We start from the raw sequence: 18,545 nt of genomic DNA, 5'->3' as shown, positions 1-18,545 counted from the left end.
TTGGAATTATTTTTATTGTTTCTTCTGTTTTAAAGTGAAATAAAGAGTGGCACACTTGATCCATACTGTTAACCTCCTTACTGTATGAGATGAAACTCGAGACCTGATGAACACAATTGTGTACATTAAATATCTACATAACTAGAGATTATACGAAATTTTTTCTTAGAAAGATGTGGTCAGGAGACTCATCTGAATGTAAAAATGATGTGAGACTATTTTTTTAAGAAAATAAAAAGTCATGTCTGAAAGGGTTAAATCCTTTACTATACCGCACCACACACTACTTCGAGACACGAAGTACAAATAAGACTTTCGCCGATTATTAGTAGGAATGTTTTCTTTCTAACTTACGGTAGTGAATTGAGGAAAAGCTATAGAAAAGTTTTGAGAATTTTCTCTTATCATACTCTCGCTGAAGAAAGAGAAGATGGTAAATAGTCACCTGATTGCAAGACTAAGCGACTAGCTACTAAACACTTACTTCAGTCACATTCTTCAAGTATTTATAAGTATTTACCTGAGATGATTTGGGGTCGAACGAATACGTAAATCTAGTAACTTGGAGAAAAATTCCGCCTTATGAAAGGTCCGGGTTGTTTAGTATTGCTTTATCCATACACGCCACATTTTGCGTTCTATGTCAGCGGGTTTCCGTTTATTATTCTGCCAGAAAATTATTATAGGAATGGTAGTATTGTGTGGGAGGTCGCATGAAATCCGGCTTACAGCCATTTCTATATACAGGCAGCTCGTAATTAGGCGCTAATTTTACGTCAGTATGCACGTACACCGTCCGGCTAATTCAATGTAACCACGTGTCAAAAACCTGAATAGCCGCCTCTTGCAGCGCGGACCGCTGTGAGGCTTGCAGGGACAGAGTCACTGAGGTTCTGGAGGGTGCCGAAAGGGATGTGGAGCAGATCCGAATCCAGTGCCGCGGACACCTCCGCTAGGTTTCTCAATTGAGGACCCACGGCACGAACAGCCCGATCGAGGTGGTCCCACGAATTCTCGAGTGGGATTTAAACCACCCCAGTAGTTTGGTGGCCAGGAGAATAAGGTAAATTCAGCTTGGTTCCCTTCTAACCACGCACGTACAGTGACTTACTGCTTTGTCCTGCTGTAGATGCCATCGTGTCGAGGAAAAACAAACTGCAGGTTGGGATGGACACGGTCACCGAGGACAGATGCATACTTGTCGTGAACCACTGTGCCTTCCACAATGACAAGATCACCCAAGGAATGCTACGAAAAAAATCACCAGGTCGTAATGCTCCGGCCACTGCTGCAAGATGTTTGTTTTCAGACAGTTAAAGTCGCACACGTCAACGGCCATCTGTCCGATGGAACATAAAAAGTGATTCGTCTGAGAATGCCACCTGCCGCCACGCAAGTGGACGTGCAGTTGCGGTATTGCTGTGCAAATTCCAACCGTCTGTCGCCAATGAACAACAGTCAGCGTGGGTGGAAGAACCAGGCGCCTGTTGCGGAGGCGCACACGCAGCAACGTAAGCGTCCTTCCCCCCATCCCCCTCCCGCCGCACCCCCAACACGCTTCATATAAACCTCCGCTGCTGGCGCTGCTACCTACTGTCTATAAGTGGTTATTTCATGTTCAAGTCGAACATTGAAGGTTGTTATAATAACGTGACTGAACCGTCATATGTAAAGTCTGTCTGATCAGTGATCCTCACCAAATTAGAGTAACGAAAGACAGAAAATACATAGGCGCTTCAAAATGTAGGCTATACATGTTGTCCCGCGCTAACACCATTGCGAACAAGAGTCGCACTTTCTCAATGGGAGAACGCGTTCCGAGTTTCCTGCAGACACAGTTTTGCTCCGATACCAATAATACGTGCAGTGTGGGAGTCAAATGGTGCGCCAACTGGAAACGTATTCCCAAGTTCGTGTACGCGGGACTCTACGATTCTTGTAGGCAAGACTACTAAATTGCACACAGCTACACCGTGGAATTATGGCGGTATATGGACGAAATGCGATGTCGCTTCCATCAGCAGTGAAATAGCGTCAACTATTTGAACAAGAACGCACAGACATGACTCATGCTGATCGGGAAGTACACAACATGCACCATGCAAGATCCATCTTTTCGGCAAGCTGAGGAAACATCTCGGAGGAAAGAAGTTTTCCAACGACGAGCAAGTTCACACAGCGTTTCTAGAATAGCTTCGTGACCGACTGTGGTCGTTTGGTGCTGAGCCGAGTGGAAAGTCTGATCAGAGGCTCAGGCGGTTCTGTGACCGTGTAGGCTGCAGATACCTTGACTTGCTCCATCGCGTGGTGGGCTTCCGAGTTCCGCTTAACAGGTCAGGAGTCCACGACACACAGGAAACGGCTACACGGGTAGCGGGGGCTGTGTGGAAGGGACTGTGCTGTTTTTTAGGTTAGAGGGCCTCAGGGAACCACAGAAGGGACGTCCGTCTAAAAGTGGGCACGTAAAACACAGCAAGTTAGTTGTAGAAAAGACTGGTATTGTAGTTGTAAATTGTCGCAGCTGTGTTGGGAAAGAACCAGAGCTCCAAGCCCTAATACAAAGCACTGAGGCTCAAATACTTATAGGTAAAGAAAGCTGGCTAAAGCCGAAAATAAGTTCAACAGACATCTTTCTAACGCTCTAACAGTGTACAGAAAGAATAGATTAAATACAATTGGTGGTGGAGTATTAATTGCTGCCAGAAGCAGTTTGCATTGCAGTGAAATTGAAGAAGATGTTTCCTGCAAAATATAATGGGTAGAGGTTATACTTGACAATCGGACTGAACTCTCAACTGAGAGGTTTTACCGACCCCCCGACTCAGAAGATATAGTTGCTGAACACTTCAAAGAAAAATTGAGCCTCATTTCAAATAGGTACCTCACTCATACAATTCCAGTCTGTGGTGACTTTAAACTACCCACGATATGCTGGAAAAATTATACGTGTAAAGCCGGCGGCAGGCATAAAACGTCATCCGAAATTGTACTCAATGCTTTCTCAGGAAATTGGTTCGTGAGCCCACTCGAGGTGTAAATGGTTGCGAAAGCATACTTGACCTCTTAGCAATAAATAATCCTAGACAAATAGTGAGTACCGTGACGAATACAGGCATTAGCGACCACAAGGCAGTAGCTGCTAGGCTGAATACCGTAACTCCTACAACCATCGAAAAGAAACGCAAAGTATATCTATTTAAAAAAAGCTGATAAAAATGCTCTTAACGCCTTTTTACGAGACAGTCTGCACTCCTTCGGATCTGATCTTGTAAGCGTACAAAAGTTGTGGAATGATTTCAAAGGGATAGTATCGACAGCAATTGAGAGATATATATACCACATACATTAATGAGTGATGGTACTGATCCCCCATGGTACACAAAACGGGTCAGATAGCTGTTGCAGAAGCAGCGAAAAAAGCATCCCAAATTTAAAAGAAAGCAAAATCCGCAAGATTTGCAAAGTTTTGCAGAAGTTCGAAATATAGCGCGTACTTCAATACGAAATAGTTTCAATAATTTCCACAACAAAACTCAGTCTCGAAATCTGGCAGAAAACCCAAAGAGATTCTGGTCATACATAAAGCACACCAGTGGCAAGACGCAATCAATACCTTCACTGCGCGATAACAATGGTGAAGTCATTGATGACAGTGCCACGATAGCAGAGTTAACACGATTTTCCGAAACTTCTTCAGCAAATAAGGTGGAATAAATATTCCTGACTTCCAATGAAGAAGAACTGCCAAGATGAGAAACATAAAAATAGATAACATAGGTGTCGCAAAGCAGCTTAAACCCCTTAATAAAAGCAAGGCTTCCGGTACAGATTGTATACCAGTCAGGTTCCTCACAGAGTATGTTCATACAACAGCTCCATATTTAGCAATTACATACAACCGCTCGCTCACAGAAAGATACGTACCTAAAGACTGGAAAATTGCTCAAGTGACACCAATACCCAAAAAATGGAAATATCAGTAATCCGTTGAAAAACAGGCCCATATGACTAACGTCGATTTGCTGTAGGGTTTTGGAACATATACTGTATTCGAGCACTATGAAGTACCTCGAAGGAAACGAATTATTGACATGTTGTCAGCACAGATTCAGATAATATGGTTCTTGCGAAACACAACTAGCTCTTTATACTCATGAAGTAATAAGTGCTATCGACAGGGGATGTCACATTGATTCCATATTTTTATATTTCCAGAGGGCTTTCGACGCCGGTCCTCACAAGCGACTTCTAACCAAATTACGTGCCTACGGAGTATCGCCTCAGTTGTGCGACTGGATTCGTGATTTCCTGTCAGAAAGATCACAGTTCGTAGTAATAGACGGAAAGTCATCGAGTAAGACAGAAGTAATATCCGTCGTTCCCCAAGAAAGTGTTATAGGCCCTCTATTTTTCCTCTATGATTTAAATAAGATATTTGTATGATGCGAAAAGTGGCAATTAAGCCCGAATAAAGAAAAGTGTGAAGTTATTCACATGAGTCCTAAAAGAAATCCGCTAAATTTCGATTACGCAGTAAGTCACACAAATCTGAAGGCTGTAAATTCAACTAAATACTTTGGGATTACAATTACAAATAACCTAAATTGGAACGATCACATGATAATATTGTTGGTGGAGCCAACCAAAGACTGTGATTCATCGCAGAACACTTAGAATGTACAACAGGTCTGTTAAAGAGACTGCTTACACCGCGCTTGTCCGCCCTATTCTGGAGTATTGCTGTGCGGTGTGGGATCCGCATCAGGTGGGACTGACGGATGACATCGAAAAAGTACAAAAAAAGGGCAGCTCGCTTTGTAATATCGCAAAATAGGGGAGATAGTGCCACATACGTGAATTGCAGTGGCAGTCATTAAAACAAAGGGTTTTTCGGTGCGACGTGATCTTCTCATGAAATTTCAGTCACCAGTTTTCTCCTCCGATTGCGAAAACATTCTGTTGGCACCCACCTACATAGAGCGAAATGATCATCACGATAAAATAAGAGAAATCGGGGCTCGCACGGAAAAATTTAAGTGCTCGTTTTTCCCGCGCGCCGTTCTAGAGTGGAACGGTAGAGAGACAGCTGGAAGGTGGTTCATTGAACCCTCTGCCAGGCACTTTATTGTGAATAGCAGAGTAATCACGTAGATGCGGATGTAGACTTCTATGGTCTAGGAATTGAGAACCAGTAGAACGTTCCGACCGCTGTGTACAGAGACCTGGTGAAGATGCTGAAGAATGATGTCGTAAATCTGTTTCACTTTGTAGCGCAGCATTCAATGAAACTTACTTGGCCTGCCATAATAATGTGTAACTAACTTGTGAAAGCCCCTCGTAACTCATAAAGTGCTGCGCACTTCTTCAGAGTAATATCGCTGAGCTCCACTGGGATTCGCTTCTAGAAAGAAGTTGTCCGTTACCGTAAGCCTTATTTTCAAAATTTCGGACAAGCAGCACACGTTTGATACACTTAGTACCTATATTAAAAGCAGCAGTTTAAACTAGTTATGGCCGGCCGAAGTGGCCGTGCGGTTAAAGGCGCTGCAGTCTGGAACCGCAAGACCGCTACGGTCGCAGGTTCGAATCCTGCCTCGGGCATGGATGTTTGTGATCTCCTTAGGTTGGTTAGGTTTAACTAGTTCTAAGTTCTAGGGGACTAATGACCTCAGCAGTTGAGTCCCATAGTGCTCAGAGCCATTTGAACCATTTTGAAACTAGTTATGTCATTTACAGGGAGGATGCCGTAACGGCCCGAATAAACTTATTTCAGTGCCATTTTGATTTCAAACGGAATGTGAGACTGAAACTTCCTGGCAGATTAAAACTGTGTGCCAGACCGAGACTCGAACTCGGGACCTTTGCCTTTCGCGGGCAAGTGCTCTACCATCTGAGCTACCCAAGCACGACTTCTCCTCCTCACAGCTCATGGTAGAGCACTTGCCCACAAAAGGCAAAGGTCCCGAGTTCGAGTCTCGCTCCGGCACATAGTTTTAATGTGCCAGGAAGTTTCATATCAGCGCACACTCCGCTGCAGAGTGAAAATCTCTTTCTGGAATGTGAGACTGTTTGCGGAATATACGTTGAAGAGACAAAGGAACTTGTAGACCTGCCTAATATCGTGTAGGGGCCCGCGTGGACGCAGAAGTGCCGCAACACGACATGGCATGGACTCGACTGACGTCTGAAGAAGTGATGGAGGGAACTGCCACCATAAATCCGTAAGAGTACGAAGGAGTCGAGATCTCTACTGAACAGTACGTTGCAAGGCAACCCCAAAATATGTTCAATAATGTTCATGTCCGGGGAGTTTCGTGACCACCGGAAGTGCTTAAACTCAGAAGATTGTTCCTGGAGTCACTCTATAGCAATTCTGGATGTGTGGAGTGTCGCATTGTCGAATTGGAATTGCCCAAATCCGTCGGACTGCACAATGGACATGAATGGACGCAGGTGATCAGACTGTATGCTTACGTACATGTCACCTGTCACAATCGTATCTAGACGTATCAGAGGTCCCATATCACTCCAACTGCACACGCCCACACCATTACAGAGCCTCCACCTGCTTGAACATTCACCTGCTGACATTCCGAGTCCATGGTTTCATGAGGTTGCCTGCATACCAGTATCAGCCCATCTGCTCGATACAAATTGACACGAGACTCGTAAGACCAGGCAACGTGTTTGCAGTGAACAACAGTCGAATTTCGGTGCTGAAGGGCCCAGGCGAGACGTAAAGCTTTGTGTCGTTTTGTCATCAAGGGTACATGAGTGGGCCTTCGGCTCCGAAAGCCCATATCGATGATGTTTCGTTGAATGGTTCGCACGTTGACGCGTGTTGATGGCCCAGCATTGAAATCTGCAGAAATTTCCGGAAGGGTTGCACTTCTGCCACGTTGAACGATTCTCTTCAGTCGTCGTTGGTCCCCTTCTTGCAGGATCTTTATCCGGCCGCAGCGATGTCGGAGATTTGATGTTTTCGGAGTTCCTGATATCCAGGCTACACTAGTGAAAAGTTCATACGGGAAAATCCCCACTTCATTGCTAATTTGAAAATGTTGAGTCCCATCGCTCGTGCGCCGAGTATAATACTACGTTCAAATTCACTTAAATCTTGCCATGTGGCAGCAGTAACCGATCTAACAGCTGCGCCAGACACTGCCGACCGTAGCGCCGTATTATGCATGTCTGTATCTCTCTCTCTCTCTCTATATATATATATATATATATATATATATATATATATATATATATATATATATATATCAGATGCCTATACCAGTTTGGCGTTTTTTCAGTGTATAACTGTCCATAGTGGCGGTAAAAACGTCTGTCTCATTTCTAGAAATTTTCAAGAAGAATAAGCAGCAATGCAATAGTACAGCTGGAGACTAATACTTGCGAAACTATGTCACCATCTGAAAGAAGAAGTGGTGCCGTTACATCCCCAAACAACGCGTAAACAGCTACAAAATAAATCATCATGTAAGTGGACTGTATCACATGCCTGCAATTATTCGTCATAAAGTCTCCACAAGATGGCTGGGTGTCACAGGAAAGAAAAGGCGAACCGTGCAATTCTCAACACCACAACGTCTGCAGAACGCAATTCTGAACTTGTCCAGTCATTAACAGGAATATATTAAACTATCTCCGAAACGTATGAGCTAATATGTCTACGTAAGAGATAGCTTAAAAGCCCAGGGCGACTTACACAGAAATACCGCTCTTGTGTGTGGGAAACACATCAGGCAGGACAAACTACGGACACCGAGCACAGTCCTATACAATAAAACGAGGTAAGAATAGTCACAGACTGGTTTACCTTCGCGCAAGAGGGTAACACAAGTACTGAAACATATCAAATGGTAGACGCTCCAAAAACAACGCCTTGCACCTCAAGAACACTTTGCTAGAAAATTCCCGGAAACGATTTTCTGTGCTAAATTTGCGTGTATTCTTCAGTCTCTCTTCCAACAATCTGCTGGAAACGGAGGAGATAAGATTACACTAATAACAGGTCGCACAAATGTATAGAAGCATCATTTATTATTCCCATGCTCCAACCGTGAATGAAACGGAAAGAGATACAATAAGATACGGATTTTAAAAAAGAATCTCTATCTCTGTGTTAAATTTTAGTTTGTACATGTACTATGGGCCAACGGCCTTGCCGCAGTGGTAACACGGTTCCCGCCAGATTCCCGAAGTTAACCGCTGTGGGGCTGGGCTAGCAGTGGGATGGGTGACCATCCGGTCACTACTTGATTGAGAAGTAGTGGCTCCGGTCTCGGAAACCGACATACCGCTGGGAGAGCGGTGTGCTGACCACATGCCTCTCCATACCCGCATCCAGTGACGCCTATGGTCTGAGAATGACACGGCGGTCGGTCGGTACCGTTGGGCCTTCATGGCCTTTTCGGGAAAAGTTTAGTTTCGTTTTTAAATGTAGCATGGCACTCTTTCGGCCTTAGGCCATTTTCAACTGCTCTGGTAACATAGTTTATAACTAAAGTTGCAATCCTGCCTAGCCTTTATCCCGTATCTTCATGGGGTCAGCATGTTAATTTGGACTTGGCAATTTCAGTACTACAGGATGCCCTTCCTGTCGTCGTCTTACAATGCAGCAACTTAGTACACTTGGCCATCAAAATTCTGCGATGACAAATATTTATCACACTGATGTCACGTATGTGTTGTACAAGAAGAGCGTCACTTAGCGTTGTAGCCGCGCGGTTTGAGGCGCCATGTTACGGATTGTGCGGCTCCTCCCGCCCGAGGTTCGAGTCCTCCCTCGGGCATGGGCGTGTGCGCTGTTTTTACCACAAGTTAGTTTAAGTAGTGTGTAAGTCTAGGGACCGGTGACCTCAGCAGTTTGGTCCCTTAGGAGTTCAAATACATTTGAAAATTTGATCTTAGCGTAGTACTTTTGATTGCAAATGTCATTTGTGTAACATTATAACGTTCTAACTAGCACCACTGGTGTCGTAGGGGCACAACAGGGCAAAATGAGATGTAACAGTAGAACACTCACGTAGTGAACAACAGTTCGTGTAAACAGGTTCAGCGGAAGGCGCTACTATAAAGATCTTACAGCAACGGTAAGCGGCATATTTACAAATGATGTACAAATTCTACGATGATGCTCAGCAACTTCTTAAAGCTCGACAGCACAGTCATGGTGACACGACACAAACGCGGACGTAATATTAAGGCAGCTTCATCTTAAGATGTGGTCTTGATATTCAGATGTAATATTTTACCATTTGTTTAACTATCTTACTGGAACCACGAGATTATATGAATATACTGCTATAGCTGCAATGTCCTTAAATGCAACCCCATCGCTCCCAGCCATAAATAGCAAGCTACTAGATAGACACGGGAAACATATGACACATGTGTGTAAGATCTACGTCAGTATGCTGTGTATCATTGGCACAAGTTGTTTGGAACATGTTCCGCCGAGCCTGCTCCCACAAACATTTGATATTAGTCTACACCTTCAGTGTTTTACCATTATATCTTATTTTAACGTGGTGACATTCTACCACAACAATGGTGACTTTTAGAATGGTTTGGTCACACATGTGATGTTTGCCCCCAAAGTATTAGGCTAAAAGACGAGCTACATGTGTAACACATACAACAGACCATTATGGCTATGTTCATTTTGAAGACCAATCGGTCGACGAATGCAAGTACTAATTTATCGCATATAACGTAAACTATGCTCTGTTTAGTCACTGCTTTCAACTTTAACTATGGAAATGAGCGTATGGGGTCGTTGGCCGGGAGGCCCCATGCGGGGAAAGTTAAGCCGCCGAGTGCAAGCTTTTATTTCAGTCGACGCCACTTTGGGCGACGTGCGCGCCGCGCCGGTGATGAGGATGAAATGATGATGAGGACAAGACAACACCCAGTCCCTAAGCGGAGGAAATCTCCAACACGGCCGGGAATCGAACCTGCGCCAACTTGCATGGGAGGCGAGCACATTACCACCCACCTAAGCAGGCGGACAACTTTAACTACCAACGATGTACTGTAGATCAAACTAAAGGTGTCTACATCGAGTGTAAACCTGTACGGAATAGAAACGTTCACTATACACAGCGCAGACAAGAAGAGAGTAGATGCTTTCGAAAAGTTGTGCAGTACAAAAAAACTGAAAATCAGATGGGTAGATCGAATAATGACAAGGTAATGATCGAAATCAGCTAAAAAATTTGCATCAGAATTTGCTAAAAGGTAGATAAATTGACACGACACATTGTGAGCTAACAAGGAATTATCAGTTTTGTATGGTTCAAATGGCTCTGAGCACTATGGGACTCAACTGCTGAGGTCATTAGTCCCCTAGAACTTAGAACTAGTTAAACCTAACTAACCTAAGGACATCACAAACATCCATGCCCGAGGCAGGATTCGAACCTGCGACCGTAGCGGTCTTGCGGTTCCGGGCTGCAGCGCCTTTAACCGCACGGCCACTTCGGCCGGCATGTTTTGTAAAGGTAGGTAGTATGCACCACCACGGCGTTCTTGTTTTCTGTCTCAAGACTGGTTTGACGTACCTCTCCATGCTACTTAATCCTGTGCAAGCCTATTCATCTCTGCATAACTACTGCAACCATGCCTACGCCTCACTCTTTAATTTTACAATCCCCCCCCGCCCTCCTCTATCTTTCACTCCCCCAAATTCACTGTTCCTTGATGCAATTTTATACAACCACTAGCTCACAGAAAGCTACGTACCTAAAGACTAGAAAATTGCTCAAGTCACACCAATACCCAAAAAGGGAAGCAGGAGTAATCCGCTGAATTACAGGCCTATATCCCTAACGTCGGGGTTTTACAACATCTACTGTATTTGAACATTATGAAGTACCTCGAAGAAAACGATTTATTGACACGTAGTCAGCACGGATTCAGAAAATATCGTTCTTGTGAAACACAACTAGCTCTTTATACTCATGAAGTAATAAGTGCTATCGACAGGGGATGTCAAATTCAGTCCATATTTTTAGATATCCAGAAGGCTTTCGATACCGTTCCTCACAAGCGCCTTCTAATCAAACTGCGTGACTACGGAGTATCGCCTCAGTTGTGCGACTGTATTCGTGATTTCTTGTCAGAAAGATCACAGTTCGTAGTAATAGACGGGAAATCATCGAGTAACACAGAATTAATATCCGTCGTTCCCCAACAAAGTGTTATAGACCCTCTACTGTTCCTGATCTATATTAACGACATAGGAGACAATCTGAGTAGCCGTCTTAGATTGTTAGCAGATAATGCTGTCATTTACCGTCTTGTAAAGTCATCAGATGATCGAAACGACTTGCGAAATGATTTAAATAAGATAACTGTATGTTGCGAAAAGTGGCAATTGACCCTGAATAAAGAAAAGTGCGAAGTTATTCACATGATTACTAAAAGAAATCAGCTAAATTTCGATTACGCGATAGGTCACACAAACCTGAAGGGTGTAAATTCAACTACTTAGGGATTACAATTACAAATAACCTAATTTGGAACGATCACATAGATAATGTTGCTGGTAGAGCCAACCAAAGACTGCGATTCATTGGCAGAAAACTTAGAAGGTGCAACAGGTCTACCAAAGAGACTGCTTACACTACGCTTGTCCGCCATATTTTGGAGTACTGCTGTGCGGTGTGGGACCCGCATCATGTGCGACTGACGGATGACATCGAAAAAGTACAAAAAAAGGGCAGCTCGCTTTGTAATATCGCAAAATAGGGGAGATAGTGCCACAGACATGATACGTGAATTGCAGTGGCAATCATTAAAACAAAGGCGTTTTTCGTTGCGACTGGATCTTCTCATGAAAGTTCAATCACCAGTTTTCTCCTCCGATTGCGAAAACATTCTGTTGGCACCCACCTACATAAGGAGAAATGATCAGGATGATAAAATAAGAGAAATCAGTGATCGCGCGGAAAAATTTAAGTCCTCGTTTTTCTCGCGTATCGTTCGAGAGTGGAACGGTAGAAAGACAGCACGAAGGTGGTTCATTGAACCCTCTGCCAGGCACTTTATTGTGAATAGCATAGTAATCACGTAGATGTACATGCCTCATATGTATGTCCTAACACACGATTCCCTCTTTTAGTCAACTTGTGCCATAAACGTCTTCGCTCTCCATTTCGATTCAGCTTCTCATTAGTTATTCCATCTATTCAGGTAACCTTCAGCATTCTTCTGTAGTACCACATTTCAATAGTGTATATTCTCTTCTGTCTGAACTGCTTATCTTCCACGTTTTGCTTCCATACAAGGCTACACTGGTTGAATACGTAATGCAACACATTTTTTCTCGGCCAATTTCGGTGGAAAAAAATGCGTAATTTGTTGTGAGACATCACGGAATATTCCCACGCCAGCCTCTGTAGCTTCATGAAGTTCTGATACGAGGCGGCGCTGTACGTAGTCTCCGCAACTGCGTCTGTGACGAACGTGCGTGCCAGGTAGAGGGCTGTCAATGAGATTCTTTTGGCAGAAAACCAGGGCATCGCAGATATTCATAGGCGCTTGAGAATGTCTACGGTGACTTGGCAGTGAACAAAAGCACGGCGAGTCTTTGGGCGCGGAGTCTGTCATCAGCGCAACAAGATCGCGCAACCCTTGACGATCCCCCGCGTGCCAGCCGGCCGCACTCAGCTGTGACGCAATGTTGCAATGTTGGCACGTGCGGACACTCTCATTTAGGATGTTCGGCGGATCACAAACACCTCGCCGCGCAACTGGACGACTCAGTGCTGATGTTAACACATTTCTCCTCTTCAGGAACGTTTTCCTTGATACTACCAGTCTGTAAGTTATATCCTTCCGACATAGACTGTAGTCAGTTATTCTGGTGTCCAAAAAACAAAACTAGTGTACTGTCCCTACTGTCTCACTTTCTAATTTAATTCCATCAGCATTGCCTGGTTTAATTCGAATACATTCCATTCCCCTTGTTTCACTTTCGTTGATGTATATCTTATAACATATTTCCAAGAAATTGCGCTTACGGCCAATGATCTTTGAAATACTTTCCTGTAGTTGACAGAATTTCAATGCCATAGGCAAACCACCAAGTTTTAATTTCTTCTCCCTGCTCTTTAATTCCTTTTCCAACTTTCGCCTTGGTCTCCTTTAGCGCTTGCTCAGTACACAGATCTTTCTGATCATGATGCACAGCTAGTTACAGTATATGACACATCTCCCTACTGGAATGCAAAACAGTCCTCTAAATTAGTGCGTTGAGTTACCGATTTAACAACTGCACATTTTACAGAAAGCTTGCAACGGCTAGACTGGTATGAGGAATACAGAACACATTATGCTAACTTAAAATTCAACCTATTTCATAATGCCTTTGTGAATATATTCGACATATTTGAAAAGTTTCCCTAATAAAACAGTAAAACTCAATTGTAAGAAATCATCTAAAAAAAAACCATGGCTTACTAAAGGGATAAAAATATCTTGTAAACAAAAAAGGAAAATGTACCTGACAGCTGGAAGGGTTAATGAATCAGAACCAGCCAAACATTACAAAAACTACTGCATTTTATTAAGAAAAGTTATTAAAAAGTCTAAAACTATGTGTATTATATGTGAGATTACTACCTCTGATAATAAAATTAAAACAATTTGGAATACTGTCAAAAGGGAAACAAGGCAACCTAGAGCACAGCTATAAAACTCAATGAAAAGTTCCTTGACAAAACGTCAAAAATAGAAAATATTTTTAATAATCACATCTAAGTGTTGTAGAGAGAATAGGATCCAGCTGTTCATTAAAAAAAATGCAAAGCTGTATACGGAAGAGGCAATACCTAAGCAATTTGAGAAAATTGAAATTCAACCTACCTCTCCTACCGAAATTAGGAAAATAATAAATTTACTCAAAAGTAAAAGCTCGCACGGAATTGATGCCACTTCCAACAGAGTACTGAAACTGGTTCCCAACAGATAAATAAGATTCTCAGCCACATATTTAGTAGTTTACTAACACAGGCCATTTTTCGGGATAGACTGAAATATTCTATTGTCAAACCATTGTATAAAAAAAGAAGTGGGTCTGAGGTTAAAAACCACCACCCAATCTCACTTCTGACGGATTTATCCAAAATTCTTAAAAAAGTAATATATTCAAGAATATCTTCACATATTTGTAAAAAACAAATATTAACTGCTCTGAATAACCGAACATCACCCATACAAATTTTTTGTGATTCCTCAAAGGCTTTTTACTGTGTAACTCATGAAATCCTTCTAGATAAGCTTAAGTATTGTGGTATGAGTGGGACAGCACACAAATGATTCAATTCATATTTAACTGGAAGAACACAGAAGGGTGAAATTAACAATGCAAATAGCCTGCAAAAATCAGTAGAGTACTCTAACTGGGGAGGTGTCCAGAATGATGTGCTACAGGGATCATTCCTGGGTCACTTATTGTTCTTAATATATATTAATGACTGGCCACTCTATATTCATGAAGATGCAAAGCTAATTATTTTTGCTGGTGGTACAACTATAGTAACCCTACCCAAGAAACAAGAGTTAGCTGAGGAAATTGTAAATACTGTCTTTCAGAAAATTATTAAGTGATTCTCTGCATATGGACTCTCACTAAATATTGAGAAAACACAATATATACAGTTCTGTAGAGTAAATGGCATAATACCACTGATAAATAAAGACTTCGAACAGAAGTCTGTTGCTAAGGCAGAATATTAAAATTTTCTATGTGTATGCATTGACGAGTAATTAAATTGGAAGAAATACGCTGATGATCTGCTGAAACATTTAGGTTCAGCTACTTATCCATTTAGGGTTATTGCAAATTTTGGTGATAAAAATATCAGTAAATCAGCAGGCTGTTCCTATTTTCTTTCACTGCTTTCATATGATATATTTTGGGGTAATTCATTATTAAGAAAAAAAGTCTTCACTATTCTGGATTAAACCAGCCTTTGGCCCAGAAAGGGGTGAATTATTCTGTCACAAAAATATTTGGTCATCACCCAATAGCATTAAAAGTCCATACAGATAGCCAACCAGCATTTTAAAACAAATTAAAAGAGCTTCTGAATGACAACTGCTTCTACTCATTAGATGAATTTTTCGATATGAAGTAGTAATTGCATTAAAAAAAGATAAATTTTTAGATGAAGTAGGAAAAAATTATATTGTGAAAAGAAAACTTATGTTAAGCTGACACATTCCACACCATTATGACATGTTGTATTCGTGATGTATGGAACAAATATTAGTGTAATGTAAATGTAATGTACTGAAAATATAATAATGTAGAGGAGAGGCTACAATGCTGTCTTACTCCTTTCTGAACTACTGATTCCCTTTTATGTACTTTGTCTCGCATAACTGCAGGCTGGTCTCTGTGCAAGTCGTATATGACTTTTCGCTCTCTATACTTTATCACTGCTAATAACAAAGACTACTTGCGTGGAACTGCAATAAGCTTCCTCTAAATCTACAAGTGCTATAAATGTAGGTTTGCTTTTCTTCAACCTATCTTCTAAGATAGTGGTTCCTAACATTTCTGACGCCATTATTCCTGAGTGAAATCAGATATTAACTAATATGCCCTCCCGCCCCCCTCCCTCCTTACATCATCATCAACATTAGCGTCCAGCTGAACTTTAGAATGAAAAAGAATTATGAACAATTTTGAAAATTTACTAAACCAAGAACTAAGATTCAATGAGACAATTGCTACAACTTATTTGTAATAGCCTTTTTTCCTAGAATGATCAAAGAATTATCAGTGCATTGCAAGCGCTACTTACGACTCATCCTCAGAAAGAACACTAACTATCCACTATGACAACAGACACTTCTTACGAAACATACTTTCTCTGCAGCACTCCTTTTCATAGTGACACTTTCTTCGTCCACTTCTGCAACCCTATTAAAAATCATCCAAGTTAAACTCTGTGCACGATACTCATTGTTTATATATTACTTGAATGCATTCCTTACTACTGAAATCGCACTAACTGGGAGATTTCGGGGTGCGAACGTTTTGTCTCTCATTACTAGTACTAGTAGTAATACAAACTTGTTGAGGCTTTCGTGGCCACTTGTTGACAAACTGCCTATTGGCTTCTGTCTCGGGTTCTTCGGCCGACGTTCATCTAATGATTTTTCTGACGTTCATCTAATGATTTTTCTGACGTTTCGCCAGCACGAGTGGCTGGCATTGTCAAAGCTTCACCCTCCATTGCCGGTGGTGAACTGGAGCCGAGCTCGCGGGCGCAGACTATATGTACCTGGCGCGCCAACGTCCGAGGGCTTCTCCGCGGTCATTTCCGGTGCGGTTCTCCTCTTGCTACCTGCGACGGTCGTTCGCTGCAGTACGGGAAGCCAGGATCCGTTGACCTTAAGGCTTTCCTCTTTCTTGTTCAAACTGTTCGCGTGTTTTTGTATTTCTACAGCTTCTCTGAACAAGCGCGTGTGATAGTGGTTCTCTACAGCCAGAACTTCCGTGTCGGCGAATTTTATTACGTGGTCGGTCTCATTCAGTGCGTGTTCTGCCACGGCCGATTTCTCCACCTGCCCCAACCTGCAATGTCGCTTATGCTCCTTGATCCTGGTGTTAATGGATCGTCCAGTCATCCCGACATAAACTTTTCCGCATGTGCATGGTATGCGGTATATTCCCGACATTGAAAGTGGGTCTCTTTTCTCCTTCGCCGATCTAAGACACTCTTTGATCTTCCTTGTCGGTTTGAAGATCGTCTTTACGCCATGTTTGCGCAATATACGGCCGATTCTGTCCGTCACTCTGGGAATGTATGGCAGAAAGGCCGTACCCGACATTTCTTTTTCTGGTTCCTTACTTCGCCGAGTGTTTGGCTCAGTTACACTTCTAATATAATTTGTGGAGTACCCATTGCTCCTCAGGACTGTTTCCAGGTGTTGCATTTCTCGTTTGAGGTGTTGCGGCTCACATATTCGTCCTGCTCTCGTTACGAGCGTACTAATCATGCCCCTTTTCTGGCTCGGGTGGTGGTTTGACAGTTTGTGCAGGTATCGGTCCGTGTGAGTCGGTTTTCGATACACGCTGTGTCCCAGGTTTTCGCCGTCCCTTGTGACCAGCACATCTAGAAATGGCAGTTTCTTGTCCTTTTCTACTTCCATGGTAAATGTTATGTTGGCATGGAGGCTGTTCAAGTGTCTTAGGAAGTCACCGAGCTGTTCTTCACCATGGCTCCACACCACGAAAGTATCATCGACGTACCTGTACCACACCTTGGGTTTGCAAGTGGCCGAGTCCAGTGCCTGTGCTTCGAATTGTTCCATGAAGAAGTTGGCCACCACTGGACTGAGAGGACTACCCATGGCGACGCAGCCAGTGAACAGGTGGTGCGGTGGTATTCACACCTGACGGCATGTGATTTCTTTGGAATTGGAATTATTTCATTCATCGAGTAGTATGAGGTCACTTCCCTTCTCTCATATGTCTTACATATCAAGGCAGTCCTCCCAAGAATCTCAACAATTCTGAGGGGATGTTCCAGGGGCCTTGTCTCCACTTGGGTCTGTCAAATTCTTCTCGCTGTATATCTCCCACCCCATCTTCTTCTATTTCCTCTTACCTTTCTATAAAACTGCCTTCAAGTTCATAGTCCTTGTCTACGCTCATTCGGACTTTCAGCTCTCCCTTCTTTTCTCAGTATTGGCTTGCCATGCGAGCTCTTGATATTCATACAGATCCTTCTCTCCTAGATGCTTCTCCTACAGGCCACATCTATTTTCCTCTCTAGTCATTCATGTTTCTACAGCCTAGCATTTGTCCTCTAACCATCGTGCTTGGCCATATTGCATTTTCTGACAACCTCATTTATTAGACGTCTGTATTACACATCGCCTTTTTCATTTTCTGTATTTGTATATTTTGTTCTTCCGTGATTTAACTGACACCTGATATAGGCAGCATTTACATCGAGAAATTAAAGAGGGCAGTTCGTGTAAGCCGACAGAGAGATGGAGCCTGGGAGAGACGTTTTTGCTGCTACTATACATGTCACTGCAACGCCGGGAGAAGACGACTTGCGGTGCCAGACCAGTGGTGTCCGTAAATACACTACCTCCATACTCGATGTTGTTAAGTGCGTCCCAGAAACACGACTTGAATTTATCCCAGACAAGTTTCCCATCTCCATACTCTAACACTACTTGCAGTATAGGATAATGGCTCCGGTATGGTCTAGTGGCTAGGATACCTGGCTCTCACCCAGGAGGCTCGGGTTCGATTCCCGGTACCGGAAATTATTTTTCTACAAACATTTATATAAAATTTCTTCTCAAATTCTTATATTAACGTTAGGGTCACTGAAGCGGACATAAATATAAGAAATGTAAGATCCTTAATATACAACCGGAAGTTAAGGAAGATTAATAAAACTTTTGCTGAAATCTATAGGTACAAAGGCAGATGTCAAATCATTTCTTGAAATCACTCGGCATCTTCATGCAAAATGGTTGCAGAACTTAACCGATTA

The 18,545-nt window shown here is 42.7% G+C and overlaps 1 non-coding gene across 1 annotated transcript; it reads left to right on the top strand.

The window, feature by feature from the left end:
- Window positions 1–18,239: 18,239 nt before the first annotated feature.
- Trnae-cuc (transfer RNA glutamic acid (anticodon CUC)) lies at window positions 18,240–18,311 on the top strand. The gene has a single exon. It is a non-coding gene; the product is annotated as a tRNA-Glu (tRNA).
- The last annotated feature ends 234 nt before the right edge of the window (window positions 18,312–18,545 follow it).

This window comes from Schistocerca nitens, chromosome 10 (assembly GCF_023898315.1).
Source record: "Schistocerca nitens isolate TAMUIC-IGC-003100 chromosome 10, iqSchNite1.1, whole genome shotgun sequence".
Classification (NCBI taxonomy): Eukaryota; Metazoa; Arthropoda; class Insecta; order Orthoptera; family Acrididae; genus Schistocerca; species Schistocerca nitens.
The sequence above is the reverse complement of the archived record's forward strand: the minus strand, read 5'-3'. Positions and strand labels throughout refer to the sequence as shown.